Genomic DNA, 16,699 nt, shown 5'->3' on the forward strand with positions numbered 1-16,699 from the left:
GATTAAAGGGATCCCAGTCAAAACAGGGGGGGGACGGGACCCTTTTTCAATTGTTATTGCTTCCATGCATTTTTCATGATGAAGGTTAAAAGGACATTACAGTTGCAGGTTTAGGGCCATGGACTTTCTGCATCAAATTACTGATTTGCACATATTTTTACAATAAAAGGTGGGGATGTTATCTGCACTGGGATCTTGGTGGGGTGGAGGAGAATGTCAACATTCCCGCTGCGATTCAATTACCCTCCTGAAGCTAAGCAGAGGTCAATGGGCCTAACATCCAGAAGGTCATAGGTCCAATCCCCAACATCTCTAGGTAGGGCTGGGAAAGACTCCCTTCCTGTAACCCAGCCAATGCCAGGGATTGAACCCAGGACCTTCTACATGCAAAGCAGATGCTCCGAGCTCCAAAACACCTAGAGGGAACCAGGATGGAGAAGGCTGATCTAAGCCCAGCAATGCCTGCTCTGACTGGCAGCAAATCTCCGTGCAAAGGATGTGCTCCACCAGTGAGCTACAGCTTTGCTGGTCCACAGACTAGAATTAGGATGCAGAGACCCCTGGCAGAAGCTCATTCATGCTGCATCTATCACCAGTGTTACACCTCTGCTTAAAATGCTGCCAGGGTTATCTAGGGGCTCCATTCACTTCTTACCACCTGTCCTCATAGAGTCCCGGTGCTGACTTGAACAGCCACAACAACCTCTCTTCTATTTCTAGGCTGGCATCGGAATCAGAGGATGCTTACCTGTCCGAGCCTTTGACCTGCAGCTCCTTTTGTCCTCCATCAAAAAAAGGAGAAAGGAGAAGACTTTTCGGGCTCTAACGCTGGCCGACTAAGTAGCAACCCCAGATCCTTTTGCAGTATGCAGAAAGAAAAGGTCTTTAGGGAGGAATGACACCCCTCCCCTTCCAGAAATCTCTCTTCTGTCTACTGGAGGCAGAGCAGGGAAACCTCTCTCCTTCCACTCCCCATCAACATAAGCTTATGTGGCTCCCCTCCCTCTTTTCCAGCATCTTACAATAGGGCCCTTGATGCTGCTTTATAGATTCTACACTGCTGGGTGCTTTTTTGAAGCCTGCATAGCTCTGTAGCCGTGAGGCATGGAGAGACTTGGGTTATGGCTGGCTATCCAGGAAGAATTCTGGATATTTCTGCTCCATTGCCCATTTAAAAGACTGAAGCTGTACAGGGTCTCTCTCTGTCTCTGTCTGTCTCTCTCTCTCTGCTACCAACCCCCACCCCCAGGCTTCTTCCAGGGCCAATGGGAAGCTAAACCCACAGGCTCCACTATCTTTGTACATCCGAGCGTATTAAACGCACTATGGCAGCTCCCAATTGTAAGCAGGGGCTAAGAACAGAGACGGGTGTTGGTGGGGAATAGCCAACTCCCCACTCAGGACCCCTTAAGTGCTCATGAAGAATTCAGGAACCACCGAGGCCTGTTTCAGATGCCACTTACGGTTCCTTGCAAATTAAGGCACCCATTAAAGGAACTCCAAGAATTCTCGTTTTCAAGGAGCACCGCAAGGCGTTTTGTTTCGTTGCTGTGTCTTTTGTGCTTTGCAATGCCCGAGTCTTAAGCGGAGATTGAAAAAGCAGAGATTAAAGCTAGGGTGTCTAGACAATAGTGTAATGGGCAATACAAAAAAGGGGGTCATAGGATCCTATTCTGGAACGGGGGTCTTTCCCTTGGATTGCTCATCATTCAATCCTAGCCAAGGTGAGCTTAGAGGAGGGAGGCCTTATGTGTTTGGCTGAGAGGGGAGCTTATCTCTCCATGCTCTGCAAAAAGAGGCACATTGCTTTGCAGCACAGAAGCATCCTTCCACTTGCTCCAAAAGATGCTTGATATTTGATTGATTGATTGATTGATTGATTGATTGATTGATTGATTGCATTTATATCGCTCCTTTTTCCTCCCAGGAGCTCAAGGTGGCATGCATGCTTCTCCCCCTACTCAATTAAACCCCACAACTCTGTAAGGTAGGCTGGGTTGAGAGGCAGTGACTGGCCCAAGCTCAGCTCGTGAGCTCCATGGTTGAGTGGGTATTTGAACCCTCGTCTCCTAAGTCCTAGTACAACACTCTAAACATACACCCCACCATTTCCAGTGTGGTCACATGTGTGAACATGCTCCATGTGATCAAATGCGTGTGGACAAGGAGGGGGAAACAGGTGGGTGCCCTGGGGCTAGGCTGAAGCCAGGGAAGAGAGATCTGGATGCAGGATTCCCTTCTGCCTTCTTCCCTCCTGGCGAAAGGAAAAAGAGGGTGTCAGCCCATTACTGGAGGTGGAGGAAGCAGAGTCAGAAGCGGAGGGTGCAGCCTGGTGGCCAAGAACAGGCAGCACTCCTATCTCTGGGAACAGATGCAGACTCCCTGATGCAGTGAATGTCTGCATGCTCAGCAGTCTTGCAAGGCACGTGGAGACTTCCAGTCTGCTGCGGAGGTTATGGCGGCAGGCTTTATGTCGTTGGAGTAAAAGACGACACAAGTCCGGCAATTTAAGGGTTGAGGGTGCTGCCAGGGCTTGGCGCTCCCACGAAAAATCCCCCATGAAAGAGTGGGGACCCTAAGGCTCCAGCAGAGCGAGAATAACTCACACACACCCCGATCATCCCCCGGCAGCTGTCGTGCGCGTGGGGTGGAAGGGGAAGAGGCTTGAGTCTGCTCTCGGCTTCACCGTACCCTATTGCCGAAGCCCTAACAGCCTGCCACCCCAACTGGGACAACTCCATTGCTTCTGTGCAGTTCTGATCTTCCTGCCCTGATCTTAGGATTACTTAGAGTTGGACTGTTGCTTCGCCTCACCTTTTCTGTCGCTTGGCTGGAGTGTATCACCTGTCGTTGTGTGTGTATGTCTTCTCTGTCTCATTAAAGATCTCTTCCTTACTCTCAAGTGAGAGCATCTGTTGTCATGGGCTGGACAGTTTTGAGAGAAAACGAAAGTGTGTGTTGGAGAGAAATTGTTGGGGTTGAGGACGAATTGCGCTTCTTATTCCTTCCTTACAGCCTCAGTTAACTGAATCTCCAAATTTTTATCCAGCTATAGTGCCAATTCATGAAGTTAAAACGAGCTGCCATTTGCAAATTTGCCATTGTTTGCAGTAAAAATGGAACTGGATTGAAAAACACCACCCATAAACAAAACTGGTGATAGGTGAACACTTGCCGCAGAAAGTCAAAAGATTATGCACAAGCCAGATCTTGCATAATTTTTATTCCCTACCCATCACTACAGGATGCAACCTTCCTGAGAGTCTCTGGGAGAGGAGCATGTTAGTGAAGCATTTTTGGTCAGTCAGCAACGAGGGCCAGAGACTTAATTTGAATAACAAATTAACAATTGTTCCATGCTGTGCACAAGTGCAAGAAAATAGACCAGGCGGTGGTATCCAACTAAGTTCTACTTAGAGTATACCCACTGAAATTAAAGGGCCTGAGTTAGTCATAGAATTGTTGAGTTGGAAGACAACCCGAGAGTCAACTAGTCCAACTCCCTGCAATACAGAAATCATAGCTAAAGATTCCCTGAAAAATGATCATTGAAGCTCAGCTTAAAAACTTCCAATGAAGGAATGTCCTCTACCTTCCCAGGTAGCCCATTCCACTGTTGAAGGTTCTTGCCATTAGAACGTTGTTCCTAACATTTATTCAGAATCGCCTTTCTTGTAATTTGAATCCATTGGTTAGGGTCCTGCCCTGTGAAACAGCTAAAAACAAGCTTGCTCCACCCACCATGTGACATCCCTTCAGATATTTGAAGGTGATTCTCATATCACTTCTCAGTCCTCCCTTCTCCAGGCTAAACATACCCAATTCTTTCAACTGTTCCTCATAAGGCTTGGTTTCCAGGCCGTTTCTCATCTTGGCTGCCCTCCTCTGTACACTTTCCAGCTTGTCAATACCCTTCTTAAATTGTTGATTAACTTCAATGGGTCTACACTCAGAAGGTCTAGCATTGAGTATAACCCCTAGAATATTTTTGCAGGGTGTAGAGCTGTGCACTTGAAGAGGAAGGAGCAAAGATAGCATCCTCTTTGCAATGAAATTGATAGCTCATGGAGCAGGTTAGATGTGATGGCACAGTAATCAAACAGCATTCAAGGGCATGTGATTTCTCATGCAGATTTGGAAGGCATGCACTGAAAACCAGGCAATACACACCCAATAAGATTAGGAACGTCTCTGTGTCAATGAAGCTGGGGCATCACACTTTAAAAGTTAGAGGAAAGTAAACCCATAGAAGGCCTCAAGCCGAATCAACTGCAAGAGAAGAGAGGAGGAGAGAAGAAAAGTTAGTTCTAGAGGGGTTAGTAACTGGAGTAGCCTTCTTTGATAGACACAACGATGGGGAGAAATTAAATCCAATTGTATTTAAAAGGCGGACATACCTGATTTGCACTTTCCAAAATTCGTGAACCATCACAAAACTATCCTTCAAAATTCACAGATCCAAAATTTTGCAATGCAGTTCTCCAGCCACATAGCATGATACCAAAATGTACACATTAAAATGCATGTTTTAAGAAAATTAAGATCCAAAAAGTATTAGGGAAAGCTGCTTTGCAAAAGTGTGTATTTTAGGCACAACTACAAAGATGTGTGTATTAGGAGAAATTCACACTAAAATGCTTGTGAATTTTTATAAGGACTTTGAAAAAATAATCACGAACTGATAAGAAAATGTGGAGAACTGAACTTAAAGAGTGGAAAAATGAGAAACCAAGAGAAAGTAAGATTATCAGATTCGTCCATCCCTAGCTACACCTAAGTTCTTTTCTTACAACTATGTGGACTAGAGACATACTTCCAGTCAGTAACTACCTAATTCTGCTATAAAACTCAGCCAGGTGCTTCTGGGCTTTGCTGAAACAACTTGAATGCTCAGTCTCAACTGCTGGACCACTGTCCATGGTCCTGAAACCACACCATTATGTTCCTCCAAGGTACTGACGGTGCCTTGCTGTCCTGCCTAGAGAACCAGGAACTTCTGCCCTCCCCTTGGGTGAATTCTCTCTTTGATATTGGGCATCCCTGTGGATCATGGCATGGGGGACCTTTCTCAGCTGACAATTAGGATGCACATGTTGCTGCTGCTATACAGGACTGAGAGTCAGTTTGTTCCTTGCTGATGCAACATCAGAGCTCTGAGTCTGGCAGCCCACCATACACCCAGCCTGAGATCTGCCTTGCCTCGTTTCACCCGAGCAGGATGCTTCCTCCACACAACTACCCTAGCTCTGGTTGGCCAACTTCCAATCTGGCTCGTTGTCCACCATCCCATGCCAACAAAAAGCAACCCACAAAGAAGGTGATTTCAATGTAAGCGCAAGAGAGGCAGGCACAGCGTGCTGGTGTCAGAGGAAACAAAACTAGGGCTGGTTAGGAGGTTTTGTTCAGCACAAAGAAAAAGAAAAGCAACCTGTGAAACAAAGAGCTCAGCCAAGGAGGAAATGAGAGCAAAAGGAAATGCCATCCAGAAAAAGAAATGCTCCCTAACTAGACATTCCTTTCAGAAGGAATTCTGGAATTATTTAAAGCTTCAGCTGTATGGGTAGGTCAATGAAAGTTGTGCCTCAGCAGGGGGAGAAAAAAGGACAGGGAAGAATAACACTTCAACATGAGATTACAACTGCTGATTTTAGAAATTAGGCAGCCTCGACCGAGCCCTTGGTGATTCCATGAGCTGGAATTTAATATTCACAATGCTAAGAAAACTGGGAGTCCCACAGTGTTTTTAAATTAACAATTAGCTTAATAAAACTCACGTTCCAAGAACAAAATAGCAAAGTGATAATTCACAAAAAGTCACGTATGCCAAACAAACTGGCAATATGGAGATGTGCAAAGCACGCCTCTCTTTTGCAGAACACAAGGGGAGACCCACTGAATCAGGCCAATGGTCCCTCTCGACCAACACTCCATTCTCGCAATGGCCAACCAGATGCTTGTGGCAAACCCACAAGCGGGATTCGAGCACTAGAGCACTCTCCCCTCCTGTAGTTTCCAGCAACTAGTATTCAGAAGCATTGTGCTTTCAACTGTGAAGTCAGACCATAGCCATTGTGACAAGTAGCCATTCTCCTCCATGAATTTGTCTGATTCTCTTTTAAAGCCATCTAGGTTTTAAAGCCAATAAAGCGAGATGAGCGCCACAACCCCAGAGTCGGTCACGACTGGACCTAATGGTCAGGGGTCCCTTTACCTTTACCTTTTAGGTTGAGGGACGCGGGTGGCACTGTGGGTTAAACCACAGAGCCTAGGACTTGTCGATCAGTAGGTTGGCAGTTCAAATCCCCACGATGGGGTGAGCTCCCGTTGCTCGGTCCCAGCTCCTGCCAACCTAGCAGTTCGAAAGCACGTCAAAGTGCAAGTAGATAAATAGGTACCGCTCTGGCGGGAAGGTAAACAGCATTTCCGTGTGCTGCTCTGGTTTGCCAGAAGCGGCTTAGTCATGCTGGCCACATGACCCGGAAGCTGTACACCGGCTCCCTCGGCCAGTAAAGCGAGATGAGCGCCACAACCCCAGAGTTGTTCGCGACTGGACTTAACTGTCAGGGGTCCTTTACCTTTACCTTTTTAGGTTGGTGGGCATCACTGCCTGCAAGTGGGAGCGAGTTTCATCATTCAACTATAAGCTGCTTTCTTTCATCCCTCCTGAATCTTCCAGCATATCCACCAAGTCACCCCCATTTCCACTCTGCATTCTTCAGACATTCTCCAGAAAAGATGCAGGTGGTTTGGTGTCATAACATTCAGCCCCAGACAGTATATAGCATCCCAAGTCTCTTCATCCCAACTCCACCCAGACCCTACAAGGGAGTAGAACGTCCCCTGCCTTAGCTCCTTTCCTCTTCACACTGTTTCCTCTCCTGCCTCCCCAGGTACAGTTAATCTGGTGCCTGGCAAGGGTCGTAGACCTCTTGTCTTGTGGCTTTCAGCTGAGTGTAAGCAATCGGACTATGAGATGGAAAGAACCTTAACAGAGTGTCAATCTAGGGAGCCCGAGATGGAGGAAAGGAAGACCCAAGGGGCTTTAGCATAGTGATGGTGGTGTCCTAGTTTGGAACACCCCCTTTCTGGAGGTGTGGATGGTTCCATTGTTGTTGGGAATTCTCCAATTGAAGGAAATTTCTTTGGCCACAACACTGATAACACTATGATCCTACTTTGAATAAGGACGCGGGTGGTGCTGTGGTCTAAACCACTGAGCCTCTTGTGCTTGCTGATCAGAAGGTTGGCGGTTCAAATCCCCACAACGGGGTGAGCTCCCGTTCCTCTTTCCTAGCTCCTGCCAACCTAGCAGTTTGACAGCACACCAGTGCAAGTAGATAAATAGGTACAGCTGCGACAGGAAGGTAAACAGCATTTCTGTGTGCTCTGGTTTCCATTACGGTGTCCCATTGTGCCAGAAGCGGTTTAGTCATGCTGGCCACATGACCCAGAAAGCTGTCTGTGGACAAACACTGGTTCCCTCAGCCTGAAAGCAAGATGAGCACCACAACCCCATAGTTGCCTTTGACTGGATTTAACTGTCCAGGAGTCCTTTACCTTACCTTACCTTACCTACTTTGAATAGTCACAGCGTCCACCAAAGAAACCTAGGATCTGCAGTTTGTTAAGGGTGCTGAGAATTGTTAGGAGACCACCACCACTCTCACAGAGCTACAATTCCCAGAGCGGTTGAACAATCAATTGCTCTACACAGGGAACTCCATGTCGCCGTCATCCTATGTATTTTGTGCACAGTAGTGCTGGAAGCTTGCTGTATCACTCTCATTTTCAGCACTGATTGTGCTTCATCTAGTGATTCCTTGCACAATGGCTACCAAGAACAGTGGTGAAACTGACACCCTCTTTCCTAAGAGAAGAATCTTCACTGTGTGGGTGAAACTGACTTCTCAGTTTCCTACAGCATATGGAACTTCCTCAGACTTGCTGCAGAAATGAAGAGAAAGCCTGACACTATTATTATGATTTATTAAATGTCTATATCGGCTGTCATCCAAAGATCACAGGGCGGTTCACAATATAAAAATACCCCCCAAACTCCCACATTCTTTAGATTCTTTGTTCAGGACCAAGGAACTGTGCACGAACTCCTCTCCCTCGCTGAACTTCATGCACATTTACACATTGAATTGCATGCAGATATGGACAGATTTTGAATTATGCTTTTGAATTATGGTGCTGGAGAAGACTCTTGTGAGTCCCATGGACTGCAAGAAGATCAAACCTATCCATTCTTAAGGAAATCAGCCCTGAGTGCTCACTGGAAGGACAGGTCCTGAAGCTGAGGCTCCAATACTTTGGCCACCTCATGAGAAGAGAAGACTCCCTGGAAAAGACCCTGATGTTGGGAAAGATGGAGGGGATGACAGAGGACGAGATGGCTGGACAGTGTTCTTGAAGCTACCAGCATGAGTTTGACCAAACTGCTGGAAGCAGTGGAAGACAAGAGTGCCTGGTGCACTCTGGACCATGGGGTCATGAAGAGTTGGACACAACTGAATGACTAAACAACAACAACAATTGACAGATACATCCAATCAGCATGCACAAGCATTTCTGAACCCAGACACCATTATGCCCCACTCCCACTTGACAGAAATCAATTGTATCTGATTTAAGCCTAAGGGGGATCCTGAGATACTTATCTGTACTAGCAGACCAGCAACATCAGCATTGGAAATCAAACCAGATTCCAGTCAAATCAAACAAAGCAGAGTGGTTCGATTCACTTCAGTTAGGCAAACCTAAATTTCAGGCATGTGCTTGCATCTCTTCCACAAATCTAACGGGTGTCACAGTTTTATACATGTATTAAAAGCCAGCAGGGTTGTGGAGGTTAACACAGGCAATCTAAGCCCAGGGTTGTCTTTTTCAGAGCGGATGTGATGTTACGGTGCTCTGAGGAACTGACGGACACCCCCTTGCTCTAGCAAGTGAATGAAGCGATAAGGAGGCTTACAAGTTTTGACAGATTAGCACCGAAGAAGTCAGCAAATGAGGAATATCATCAAGCAGAGGATAGACAATTCTTTCCTCCTGGTGAGGAGGAAAGGATTTGTCTCCTGCCGAGATGAAATGAGGGGAGTTTCTCTCCACACTGAGTCCTCCAAGTCTGAGTATAGCATTGCCACATCATCTGGTGGGGGCGGGCGAGGTGACATTGGCCCCACAGGTTCCTCTAGGGCAGCCACACTTCTGGGTTTCATCCTGCACACCCTTCCCTTTCCAGTTTAGAACCCTCCAACTCCTCCCCTTTGCCAACCTGGTGCCCATTTTGCCTCAGACTGATGAAAGTGGCAGCCCAAACGTGGGGGGGGGGGGCGCCATGAGGCTAACAAATGCCACTTTCTAAGAAGGTTGTAACCTCCAGCATCGTACAGTGGTACCTCGGGTTACAAACACTTCGGGTTACAGACTCTGCTAACCCTGAAGTAGTACCTCAGGTTAAGAACTTTACCTCAGGATGAGAACAGAAATCGCACGGGGGCGGCGCAGCGGCAGTGGGAGGCCCCATTAGTTAAAGTGGTACCTCAGGTTAAAAACGGTTTCAGGTTAAGAACGGACCTCCAGAACAAATTAAGTTCGTAACCAGAAGTACCACTGTATTTTGAAGTCCCTGGTATTTACAACACGCCATTTAGAGACTTTCCCTCCTGCCGCCAGCGAAAGAAAAGACCAAAAAATTTCACTAGTTTTCCTTGTCTCCATTTCCAAGCTGCATGAAATAAGTAGAAATCAGGCCCAGCTCCCCATTAATCCTCTCCCCATCAGTTCAGCGCTGTCAACATGCCAATATCCTTCGCTTCATAGTCACCAGACTAGCTCTCTCAGTCAGGGTGCTGGGGCTCTCGCCTAATCCAAATGTAATTATTATTTTTTCTTCTTATTTTGAAATAAGGCTGAAGACAATGTTTCAAGGGCTCTGCTGAAAATTAAAGGCACTCCGCATCTGCGAAAATGCATTTGTTCCCTAATTTTGTCATTCTCTATTAAACAAACAAACAGAACACAATTAAGCTAATTCAGTGCTGTTTGTTCCTCACCATCATTATTATTACTGCTCAGTGGTCTATTATTTTCTGGGAAAGCGCATCCTTTTTTTAAAAAAAAATGTTTTATTTTATTAATCAACATCACCCCAAAGCATATTGTAAAAGAAAACAGAGCCAAATTAGTACAAATAACTGGATCGGAAGATCGGTGCATAACTGAAATTTGGAATCAGAATCGAAAACAATTATATAAATCATATCCTCCTCATCATAATCTAACAAAAACAAAATTTTTTCACTGGAACTGGGGGATATACCCACTCTGTTAATATTGAAACCAAATAACAAAGTGAGGAAACCTTTAAGCCAACTAGAGACATTTATAAGAGGGCAGTAGAGTACCTTGGTTTTTGAACAGCTTAGTTCTCAAACGTTTTGGCTCCCGGACGCTGCAAGCGTTAGTGTTCTGGTTTGTGAAATATTTTTGGAAGCCGAATGTCCAACGGGGCTTCCACGGCTTCCGATTGGCTACAGAAGCTTCCTGCAGCCAATCAGAAGCCGCGCCTCTGTTTCCATACATTTTGGAAGTCAAACGGACTTCCAGAATGGATTCTGTTCGACTTCCAAGGTACGACTGTATTCCACAAAACAGAACCATACAGAAATAGGCTTCACTTTTTTATTCTGACCTCTCACGGCTCTTATTTAGCAAGTTAATTCCTACACTGCATCTTTCCCCCCTTTGTTATACGGATTCTTCACACACAAACTAACAAACTAACATGAATTTTAGAAACTAATAGGTATGGTTTGGTTATAGTGTCCATCCAAACTGGATCCTGCCTCTTCAGTCTTAGGGTACCACATTTAGGGTCAATAGCACCATGGTTTTATTAGCTTGACCATTTTTATTTTAAAAATTGAAGTGTGCAAGCTGTTGAGTTATACATAACTCTTTCTCTCAGTCTAGATCAGGGCTAGGGAACCTTTGCTTCTCTCTATGTTGTTCAACTACAACTCCCATCATCCCATTGTCCTTTCTTTCACCTCTTCTAAATCTCCCAACATTCAGCTTCATTGAAGGTCCACAAGTTCTAGTGAGTTGAGAGAGGGAGAAAAACTTTTCTCCTTCTACTTCCTCCAGGCAATGCATAATTTCATAAGCTTCTATTGTGTCACCTCTTACTCAACTTTTCTTGAAACTAAAAAGTCCCCAAAAGACAGCTGAAGACAATGGCTGTGACTCCCTTGCACCTTTTCTTCCCCAGGTTAGGCATACTCAACTCTTCTAGCCATCTCCCATAGCTCATAGCATCCAGACGTCTCACCACCCAGGTGGCTCTCCGATAGACAGACAGCAGTTTGTCAATGGGTGCATCTGAGCTGTCATTCTTTAATGGAGGGATTCAAGCACAACTTGCAGATTTAGGCCTGCACAAGTAAAGTGCATTGAAGTGCTCTTGCGACCCTAGAGTAGGCATCCCCAAACTTGGTCCTCCAGCTGTTTTGGGACTACAACTCCCATCATCCCTAGCTAACAGGACCAGGGGTCAGGGATGATGGGAATTGTAGTCCCAAAACAGCTGGAGGGCCGAGTTTGGAGATGCCTGCCCTAGAGCCACAAAGAAGAAGACATGTCGCAGTTTGTGGGAGTGGTCCCAACTTGCAAATTAATAGTCAATTGTAACAAAATCTAATCCATTCAAAAGTATGTATTCTGACAAGGATTACAGACTCAAATAGAGATTACAAACTCAAACTCATAAGGATATGTATATCCAATTAAGGATCAGAAATCAGTAAGTTCTTTTGAATGGATTAGTTTTTGTTACAATTGACTATTGATTTGCGAGTAGGGACCACTACCACTACTGAAACTTGTATTGGCCTGAGTTCTTGGTGTGCTTTTTTCTTGGTATATTTAATAACAAGAACTCTGTGATGGTCTGGGATTCGGACTCGGAGGCTGAACCTGAGGAATCCCAGCCTGCACAGGAGTCCCCGCCTCCAGAACCAGCTGAGCCAGGGCTGGGGCCTGAGCATGAAAGGTCCTCACCTGTGCTGGATCCTCAGGTGCAGGCATCAGCTGAGTCTGCTCTGGCCCCTGAGGTGATGGAGGACCCATTGCCTGCAGATGCTCCACTCTCAGCCCTGTCAGGGGAAGAGGAGGTTGCCTCTGGGTCTGGTAACCCTCCAGCCTCTCTTGAGCTGCAGAGGCTCAGGGCAGAGAGGCAGAGGGAACTAAGTTCATGCAAGAGGAGTGCTCGCCTCCAGGCCAGGAGAGGCGAGTCACCAGAGGATCAGGGCTGCCATATGCCTCGGGGCAGATAAAAGCCAGTCAGCCCCAGTCCCAGGTTGCGGGAGCAACGTTGTTGCTAGCCTGTTCCTGCCTGCACCCTGTCCTGCTCTTCTGCCAGAGTTCTTGACCCCACCCGACTCCCCGCCTTGGACCAAGCTACAGCTTTGACGGACAGCCTCTATACTGCACCATCGACCTTGGACTGGACTCGGACCTCGCCTCTCGGTTAGCTCCCGGGACCAGCACAAACTCCAACTTATTTAACGCAGTTTGGAAAGTGGCAGCAAAATGCAGTGAAAAGTGTGAGGTGAACAAATGATTCATGGAAGAACAAAGAAACACAATGCAAGCAAATAGGGACAGGTGCAGGATGAATGCTCATTGGCATCTAACCACTCCACAAACAAATCAAAACAGGTCCTCAGTGATACCCCCAACGCAGTCTAACCTCAGTTTAAGTCTTGTGCAAGCAAAACAAGGCAAATGCTTGTCTGGAGGGCCCCAAAGTCCTTCCTCAATGTGACACCCAGAACCAGGCACACTGAATTTCTGAACTGCTTCCCAAGCTAAGCAATCCAATGTAGTTATGAATGAGTGACTTTGGATTAACTCCAGAGATTATCGGTTTGGGCCTTGATGGAAAGTTAGAAGGCTATGGCAATGATTTCTTGATTCTCTGTACTCCGATTATAGAATTGAGCCCTGAGGCTTCAGGAGAGGAAAGAAAACAATCCCAGTGTCAATGGCTGGGTGGGTCCCGCCCGTAACAAAGCCCTGATGGGAACAATAGGGAGTTTGTGCACACAGTCGAGTATCTGTGTGGGCTCTGTAACAGATGTGTCAAACGGCATATTCCAAAGATGAGGAGTTAATTGATGCTATAAATAGTATTGCACAGACACTGAGAACACAGAGAGACTTAATGCTCCAATCTAAAACGCACCGTCTAGCCATGTGATTAATCACTGACATGGATTTGAATTCATGGGCTCATCCGCTGGCTGGATGAGCAAAAAGAGGCAGAGGGATTGGTTGTTTTACATGTCAATTAGCCCAGTCAAATAATTTGATTTCAGGCTATTGGGAGACTTCTCTGCCTTTATGTTTGGGAAGGTGCCATATTGCAGAGAGCTAATTAGGTCTAGAGATTGGAGTGTGGAGGAAAGCTTTTGCGGGTCTGTTTATTTCATTTCAGGGCGGTTTTAAAAAACATAATAGACACATGCAAACACACCACGGTGTAGCTCCATTTCTGCAACCCCAAAAAATGTTTGTACGACTTCGGGGCATGTTTTTTTCTCTTTCTGTCTCTCTGGATTTATGAGAACAACGTTCATTCCCGCTTTGAGGGAGTAACACGAATAAACGCATTAAAGCAAAATGGATATGCCTGAATCAAACAATTAATATCTGTCATGTGGTGGGTTATTGGTTTAGGGGTTGTGTCCCCCCCCCTTTCTGCTGTGAACAAATTCTTACTGCGAGAGAGAAAGAATAAAGTATTGTATGGAATTCAAAACAAGCTTATTGCATGGGATTTCTCAAGGGCTTGGAGAGAAATGCACACATTATTCATGCAGTTCCTCCTCTCTGCAAACTCTCCAATAATAATAATAATAATAATAATAATAATAATAATTTATTATTTAAACCCCGCCCATCTGGCTGGGCTTCCCCAGCCGCTCTGGGCAGCTTCCAAAAAAATATTAAAATACTGTAATATATCAAACATTAAAAGCTACCCTAAACAGGGCTGCCTTTAGATGTCTTCTAAAAGTCTGGTAGTTGTTGTTCTCTTTGACATCTGGTGGGAGGGCGTTCCACAGGGAGGGCGCCACTACCAAGAAGGCCCTCTGCCTGATTCCCTGTAACTTGGCTTCTCGCAGTGAGGGAACCGCCAGAAGGCCCTCGGTGCTGGACCTCAGTGTCCAGGTAGAACGATGGGGGTGGAGGCACTCTTTCAGATATACTGGACCGAGGCCGTTTAGGGCTTTAAAGGTCAGCACCAACACTTTGAATTGTGCTCAGAAACATACTGGGAGCCAATCTAGGTCTTTCAAGACCGGTGTTATATGGTCTCGGCGGCCGGTCCCAGTCACCAGTCTAGCTACCGCGTTCTGGATTAGTTGTAGTTTCTGGGTCACCTTCAAAGGTAGCCCCACATAGAGCACATTGCAGCCGTCCAAGCGGGAGATAACCAGAGCATGCACCACTGTCCACAGGCAGATAGGGACTCAGCCTGCGTACCAGATGGAGCTGGTAGACAGCTGCCCTGGATACAGAATTGACCTGTGCCTCCATGGACAGCTGTGAGTCCAGAATGATTCCCAGGCTGCGCACCTGGTCCTTCAGGGGCACAGTTACCCCATTCAGGACCAGGGAATCCTCCACACCTGCCCGCCTCCTTTCCCCAAAAAACAGTACTTCTGTCTTGTCAGAATTCAACCTCAATCTGTTAGCTGCCATCCATCCTCCAACTGCCTACTCTTATGAGAACCAGTGAGGAGCCCTGCTGGATCAGGCCTGTGGCCCATCTGGTCCAACATCCTGTTCTCACAGCAGCCAACAAGTTGCTTCTTCAAAGCCCACCAGCAGGACCTGGGTGCAACAGCAATCTCCCCACTGGTGATTCACAGCAACTGGTATTCAGAGGCTTCCTGCATCTAAGACTGGAGGTAGAATTTATTCAAATGCTTGCACTGGCTGTGCATATACTACCAGGCCAGGTTCGAAATTCTTGCGTTAATTTACAAAGCCTTTCACAGCTTGGATCCAGGATAACTCAGGGATGACTTGATTATTTGCATTCTGATCCCTGATGTCTTTGGGGGAATAATTATTAGTGATCCTCCCATGGCTTGGAATTCACGGCTTCTATTCCAGTGTTTTCAGTCCTGTGGATCCAGTTTGTGCAACTTCCTCCCAGTTGAAGTCAAACAGGCCCCTTCGCTGCTGAATGTCTGACATTTCCTGAAGACTCCTTAACTGAATTCTGATTTTATAATTTCAACTCATTTTTAATCTTATTGTATTGGGTTTCATGCACACCACTTAGAGATGGCTGTGATTAAGCGGGATGCAAATTGTTGAAATAAAAACAGTTGTACTTTGGAAGTCAAAAGGAATCCATTCCGGGAGTCCGTTCGACTTTCAAAGCATTCGGGAACCAAGGCGCAGCCTCTGATTGGCTACAGGAAGCTCCTGCAGCCAATCAGAAGCCACAATGGACATTCAGGATCCAAAGAACATTCACAAATTGGAACAATCACTTCCGGATTTAGAGTGTTTGGGAGCCAAAACATTCGACTCGCAAGGCATTCAACTTCTGAGGTACGACTGTAATCATAAATGGCAGCTGTCAAGGGTAGTAGTCGCTGGGAGCCTTGTCCTCCATGAATCTATCTGATCCTGTTCTAAAGCCATCCAAGCTGGTGACCATCATTACATCTTGTGACAGCAAATGTCATAGGTTAACCATGCACTGTGTGAAGAAGACCCACTTTCGTCCATCCTGAATCTTCCCAGTGTCCAGTTTCAACATTCAGTTCTTTCTTTCTAGATCAGAGTTTCCCAAACTTGGATCCCCAGCTGTTGTTGGACTACAACTCCCATCGTGCCTAGCTAGCAGGACCAACAGTCAGGGATGATGGGATTTGTAGTCCAACAACAGCTGGAGACCCATTTGGGAAACCCTGTTCTGGAGCCCTACACATAGCTGTCAACTTTCCCTTTTTTTAAGGGAAATCCTAAAAAGGGAAACGTTGACAGCTATGGCCCTACAGCCCTGAGGAACAGATACTTTCCCCACCAAATTGCAGTGGGATCAGATATTGGGTAACAGGCCAGGCAGGGATTGGTTCCAGGTTTGAAGAGCCCCTTTGCAGAATCCATTCTAGCAGGAGTCCTCCTATACTGGTGGACTTGTCCCCAGGCATACCAGGTAGTGATGGCAGGCAGCTGCGAACTATCATTTCCCACAATGCCCTCAGGCATAGAGGAAACTGGTGGAATTTAAATTTGTACCTTGAGAGCTGGGGGTGGACACTGTGGCCCCCTACAGCTTCCAGAAGATGCGGTGTCCTGAATCCAAGGGCCCCATTCACCTCCCTTCCAGATGACGCACAGTCAGTGGAGTCTGAACTAGGAAAGTACAGCTGTCAGATGAGGATCATGCCAGGAAGTCTTCAGGTCTCTATGGTTTCCCTTAATGGCTGATCCGTTGGACCAAGTCAGGCTAGGATTTGAAGCCATGGATGTCCAGTCATTATCCAACGTTTCCCAGTTCATACACAAGAGGAAAGGCTCATTTGTATATCAGCTTATTAAGCCAATATATCGGGGTGAGGAAACTTCAGCTCAAGGGCCACATACCTTCCTAATCAGCATTCTG

At 46.4% G+C, this 16,699-nt stretch overlaps 1 protein-coding gene across 11 annotated transcripts in view; it reads right to left on the reverse strand.

Moving 5' to 3' along the window:
- Positions 1-16,699, reverse strand: part of ARVCF (ARVCF delta catenin family member) — a 603,654-nt gene that overhangs the window by 328,109 nt on the left and 258,846 nt on the right. For 9 of the 11 annotated variants that reach the window (XM_080985089.1, XM_080985094.1, XM_080985095.1 and 6 more), the window contains one exon: positions 4,171-4,269. The exons of the other annotated variants lie outside the window; for them this stretch is intronic. The gene's annotated coding sequence lies outside the window, so the exon portion shown is untranslated. The remainder of the gene's footprint in view (positions 1-4,170; positions 4,270-16,699) is intronic. 11 annotated transcript variants of the gene reach the window in all.

The sequence above is a fragment of the Podarcis pityusensis genome (genome assembly GCF_964106645.2).
Source record: "Podarcis pityusensis genome assembly, chromosome: 16".
Lineage (NCBI taxonomy): Eukaryota > Metazoa > Chordata > Lepidosauria > Squamata > Lacertidae > Podarcis > Podarcis pityusensis.